Below are 5,573 nucleotides of genomic sequence, written 5' to 3' on the forward strand. Positions count from 1 at the left end.
GTCCCAAGGCCCCTCCCCAGCATCCCCTTCTTCCCCAACACAACCACAAATACAAATGCTACAGACTAACACACACACACACACACTCTCTCTCTCTCTTTCTCTCTCTGTCTCTCTCTTTCTCTCTCTCTGTTTCTCTCTCTCTCTCTCTCTCTCTCTCTCTCTCTCTCTCTCTCTCTCTCTCTCTCTCTCTGTCTCTCTCTCTCTCTCTCTCTCTCTCTCTCTCTCTCTCTCTCTTACTCACTCACTCTCTGGTCTCACATTCTGAGTGTCCCTGTCCTGGAGGGTTCCAGCCTCAAGCTCCCTTCTCCAGCAGAAGGACCTTGCCTGCCTGGCCTCCCTAGCCTGCAGCTGACCACTACCCTGGCCAGGTGAGGGCCTTGCATGGGTCAGAAATAGCACCTCCCCTGGGGGCAGTGTCAGCAGCAGCTGAGGCAGCTTGCAGCACATTGCATCATGGAGGCTGGGGGCTGGAGGCCTGAGCCTCTGGGGCAGGGGAAGGATGGGGGCTGGAAGGACAGGGAATGGAGAGGCTGGACTGGGAGCCCAAGTGTCTGGGTGCTTAAGGGCAGAGGACTATGGCTAAGAGGGCAGAAAACATAGGTCCCTGAGGAGTGAGTTTGAGGTGAGGCGGACTTAGGTCTGACCCCTGGATGGACACCAGATTCTTGGCCCTGGACCTAGACACCTAACTTCTTGTCTCTGAAAGTTAGGAGGGGAGGGAGTGGGCCTCTGTCACCTAATTGGGCCACATAGAGGAAGGAGGTGATGGAGAAACAGGATATGGCCTTGATGGGTAGATGGAAGGGAGGCTTGCAGCAGAGGCCACTTCCAGACCCAGGCCCAGAGTCACAGTCCTTGCTGAGGAGGAAGGCTCCTCCCTGCTGGGCCCGGTCATCTAGTCTGGCCACCTGTGCTGCTCACCAAGACCTGCCTGCACCAGCCTGAGGGAAGGAGAGGGGGCAGAGTCCAGAAGGTGGGGTTGTCTGGTGTCTTGATAAGGTTAGGGAGGAGGCAGAACTGAAGGAAGAGTTTCTGTGAGCCTGAGGCCAGGACTGAAGCTGACCTGGGTGCAGATGTCAGAGGCAGTTAGGGCTACCCTGGGGCCAAGGACTCTCAGCAGGAGGGTCCAGTCAGAAGAGGGATCGTGGGTTGGGTGTCCACTGTGGACTTAACGCAGATGCTGTAGCATGCTCCCCTCACTCCCTGGTCCAGGCTGCTTCCTAAAGGGGAAGGCTGGAGGACCACTCTTGGGTTGGCTTTTTCTGGTTGCCATGGAAACAGATTCTCTCATCCCATCTGACCACCAGAGCCAGGTTTCTCCTCAATAAGGGGACAGGGGGCATAGGAAAATTCTCCAGCTTGGGAGATCCCACCTCTAACTGGCTTTTTTCTTTTAGGTTCCCCCAGGCACCATGCCAGCCCCGTAGTACCACCCACCCCACCCACTGTGGTCTGCTGCACCCTACTGCTGGGGCGCTGGTTCCAATGAGACAGGGCACACCAAACTCCCATCTGGTAAGTCCTGCCCCTGAGCAATGCAGCGCCTCCCCGCAACAGTCCAGCTCTGCGCCATATGCAAGAAGGATTGATGTGATCTAGATCATGCCCACTCCTCAGAATGGTCCAGTCCAACTCTGAGCATCCCCCCCACCATGAGGTGGTTGAGTGGTTCAGTCTTCCTCATTTATGGACCTCCCCTCTGTTGCCTATGAATGGTTCATCCCTGTACTTCACCAGCCTCTCAACTACCACCAAAAAATCACCCCCCCTTCCCCCTCCCCACCAGTGCTACAACTCAGTTACTTACTAAATTGAATTAACCTGGGGTTTGTAGGCCCGAAAGTAGAGATAAGATACCTGGAGGGATTTATTTATTTTTATTTTTTTGGAATGAGGAGGGCTTTGCCCCTATAATAGTTGTTGAACAGCCTGGCTTATGGAGGGTGATCGGGAACTGATTTGGAGAGATACTGGAGGCCATTGTCACAAAAACCTGCCGTTGCCATGGCAGTCTTGGCATTCCCACCCTTCCTTCCAGATCCCTTCGGTTCCTTTCTCTCCCTACTGCACCACAGCATTTGCCCCATACATCCTAAATCTTACTCCTCTTGTGCTTCCCTCTCTCTTTCTGCCACTTCTCTGCCTAAGGCCCTGCTCCATCCCATCCCCCATTCTTCTGTAGGAGAAAAGAGGGTACCTAAGCCAGAGACTTAAGTTCTCTGAGTGTGTGTTGCTCTTCTCCACTTCTCACTAAGTTTTGAGTGGGACTGTTTTCTTCTATGTATCTCTCACTATTTGGCGAGATGGTTTGCACATTGGGGTGCCTCAGTGGAATTGCGTTGAATGAATGTGTTAACTGAATGAGCTTCAGGGCCAAGAAACCAATGGCTTCTGAGAAATGCTGCACAGCCTCCTACCTACACCTTCTCTAGAGACATAAGACATTTGGGATGGTACTGTGGGGGAGAGCTGAGGGGCAGGCTGACCTAGGAAATGTCCTGTGAGGATAAAACCAACAGAGAATAGTACAGAGGCATTATAGAAGAGTGGTAAGAATAAGGCTCTGGAAAGAAGCCTAGCTCTTACTCTCTCTTGTGGTATGACCTTGACAGAGTTATATAACCTCTCTGAGCCTCAATTACCTCATCTGTAAAATGGGGTAGTACTAGGTCAGGTTCTGGAGAGGAGTTTTTTAAAATGTATATAAAGTGCTTAACACAGTACCTGCCATGTTATAAGTATTCACTAAATGCTAGCAATTACCATCACAATGGGAGCCACAGGGAGCTGTGAGGATAAGTGAGGATATTGAGGAATAGGACGGAACTTAAATGAAGGCACCCAGACCTCCAAATGCTTGACTCAAACAGAAGGATCACTGATCCAGTAAGACATCCAGTAAGACATCAGGATTCAGGGGCGAGGAGTCTGCCGGGTCAGCCTGCTCCAGTGTTTCCCTGACTCTGTTCAGGAACATGAAGGCAAACACAGAAGGGCATGTGCAGAGAGACACACGTGATCACGGCAAGTGATGCAGAGGCAGTCCCAGACAAAAGACCGAGACAGGAGCCAGGCAGACACACAGACAGAGACAGCCCCTCGGAGTCGTGTAGACAGGCATAATGACAGGAACGCATCAGACACAGGCACTGATGGAGACAAGATGAGCAGATATGCAGGTGCACACGGAGACAGACACCGGGACTCATACACAGCCGACCTTGTCAGAGAGACTGGTGAACACAGCGGTCCAGTCATTGGCAGACACAAGGCTCGCAGTGACACATAGCGGGCCAGGGCCGGCACTGTCACTTCTCGGTGGGGGGCGGGGAGGGGCCAGCAGCGAGGGAAGGCTGGGGAAGGGAATCCCGAGCGGGCGGCCTGCCCGGGGTGGCTGAGTCAGAGCGGAGCCCCAGCCGGCGGCCCTCCCCTACGCCTCCCCCTCCCCCAGGTAAGAAGCGAGCTGTAACCCCTCGCTTCCACCAGGCAGAACGGAGCCTGACAGGGAGCGGGACGCGGCGGGGTTCCGGGCCGGCCCCACCTCCTCGCGCGTGCCGCGTGCCTGCTAACTCCCTGCTCGGTAATACCCTAATTGCGGGGTCTTGTCTTTGGCCGGCACGTGAATCTGCGTGCTCACGTCTGGACCCTCATCCCGCGCGGCGGGAGCGGTGTGCGGAGGGGCTCCTCCGGCCTGGAGCCCAGAGAGAGTTAAGTGGGTGTGTTTGATAGAGTGGGTCCCTCTCGGGGCGCTAGGGGAGGGGGCCGGTTAAAGTCCCCGAGTCCAGAGCCCGGATGGAGGGGGCGGAGCTGGGCTTAGCCGGGAGTGCCCGGATGGAGAGGGCGTGGCCTCGGCAGGAGAAGAATTAACCCTTTCTGAGCGGCTGACTCCCAGTACAGTGGGTCCGACTGGAGAGGCTGGAATGCCTGCCCCAGAAGTATACCGTCCTCTTTGGCCGTGTGCGTCTACCTCTCATCTGTCTTTGAGGAGTCTCTGGGTGTCTGTCTTTGTGCCTGCCGGTGATTGTCCCCTCTCCTGGGTTAGTACGGACGCCAAGAGTCGGGGAGGGCTATTCCTGCCCCAAAGCGAGAGTGGAGGTGAGAGTGGACCGCGAGCCGGCTGCTGGCGCCTGGGGAACAGGTGTGACCGCGGCGTCGGGGCTGCCCGGCGCGGGGAGGGGCCGTCATGGGGGAAGACGAGAGGGGAAATTCCGCGGGACCGGTGGGGAGCGGTGTGTGGGCTGAGTTGTGTCTGCCTCTGACTGTGTGTGTCTGTGTGTGTTCAGGGAGGCGGGGGCTGAGTCAGTGGGAATAGGGGAAGGTTTTCTGGGTGACTCACGCTCCCCCACCCCAAGCCTGAATCAGACCCCGAGGGAGGGCTTTGTACAGGAGGCGGATGGGAAGTCAGGCGCCTGGGTCCCTGGTGGGGACAAGGATCCGAGGTGGTTGGCGAGAGTGAGTGTGTGTTTAGTGTACAGGAAGTTTTTGTTCTCAAGTGAGGGCTGCTGTATTCCGAGTACCGGCGTAGGGGTTTGTGGATAGAGGTGGAAAGGGGCTGGCCGACGGGACTCGCTGTTTTAGGGAAAGCTGAGTCAGTTCCCCGTGGGAAAGGGGAAGTGGTAGAGGGGAAGTGTCATCATCGCAGAAGGGGAAGCTGCATTTCCTGGTAACTGGCAGCGCCCTCGGCACCACTTCCCAATCGGGGATCTGTTCCTCTGATGTCTGGACCCCGGGTTCCCCGTTTTCCCATGTCTGGTCCATGGGTCCCGGGACTTAGGTGGGGGCAGCTGGCCAGAGCTATGCTTGACCGCAGTTAAGCGCTGTACTTGGCCCAGGGCTTGGTAACTGACATAAAGGCTGTATGGTGAGGAGAGGGAGTTCTGACCGAAACTCCGCGTGAACCGCGGAGAGGGTCCGCAGAGCCCAAGCGCCTACTAGGGCTCGCCGGGGAGTGGCACGCCGGGACCTGTAGGGTCCACGCGCTTGCGTGCAAACAGACGACCTTGCCCTTCAGATCGAGGACTGTTTTCACCAGAAACCCGAATGCCCTTGTGGGCTGGGTGGAAATTTCCCCACAGCTCAGACTTCTCTCGGCGAAGGCGAACTTTCCAGCCGCCCCCAGCCCCTCGTCGCGCGTTCTCCCCCGGCTTCCTGCCCGGCGCTAGCTCCAGCTGGAGCGCTGGCCCCGCCCCCGCCGCTTTGTACTCTACACTCGCCTCTCGCAGCTCTTTGTACTCTAGACTCTCAATGGACCGATCCCGGGAGCGGAGCCGGCTTCCTACCTGCGGGGACGCGGGGTAGGCGAGCAGGACGCGTGGGGACCGAGATCCTGGGCTCAGAGAGGCGAGAAGGAAGAACTGGGGCTAAAGGGAAGGTGCCTAGGAAGGGGAGCGCTGCTCCCGTCGTGGGTCGAGCCAGCACCGACGGGAAGGGGTTGGGGGGGGTGAAGGAGGAAGTGAAACGGGTTCTGGGTTCTTTAAGGGAGTGGGCGGTGAGAGTGGGACAAGGGTGATGTCACCGCCGGGCGGGCCCCGCCCTCCTCCTTCCTCCCTCCTTCCTCCCTCCCGAGGGCC

General features: G+C 57.2%; 1 protein-coding gene across 1 annotated transcript in view; it reads left to right on the forward strand.

Annotated features, from left to right (window-relative positions):
• KDM6B (lysine demethylase 6B) overlaps positions 1 to 5,573 on the forward strand; it is a 20,167-nt gene that overhangs the window by 5,458 nt on the left and 9,136 nt on the right. The window contains 1 exon segment of the mRNA XM_024748410.1: positions 1,401 to 1,518. The gene's annotated coding sequence lies outside the window, so the exon portion shown is untranslated.

This window comes from Neophocaena asiaeorientalis, unplaced genomic scaffold (assembly GCF_003031525.2).
Source record: "Neophocaena asiaeorientalis asiaeorientalis breed wild unplaced genomic scaffold, Neophocaena_asiaeorientalis_V1.1 scaffold543, whole genome shotgun sequence".
NCBI classification, from domain to species: Eukaryota; Metazoa; Chordata; class Mammalia; order Artiodactyla; family Phocoenidae; genus Neophocaena; species Neophocaena asiaeorientalis.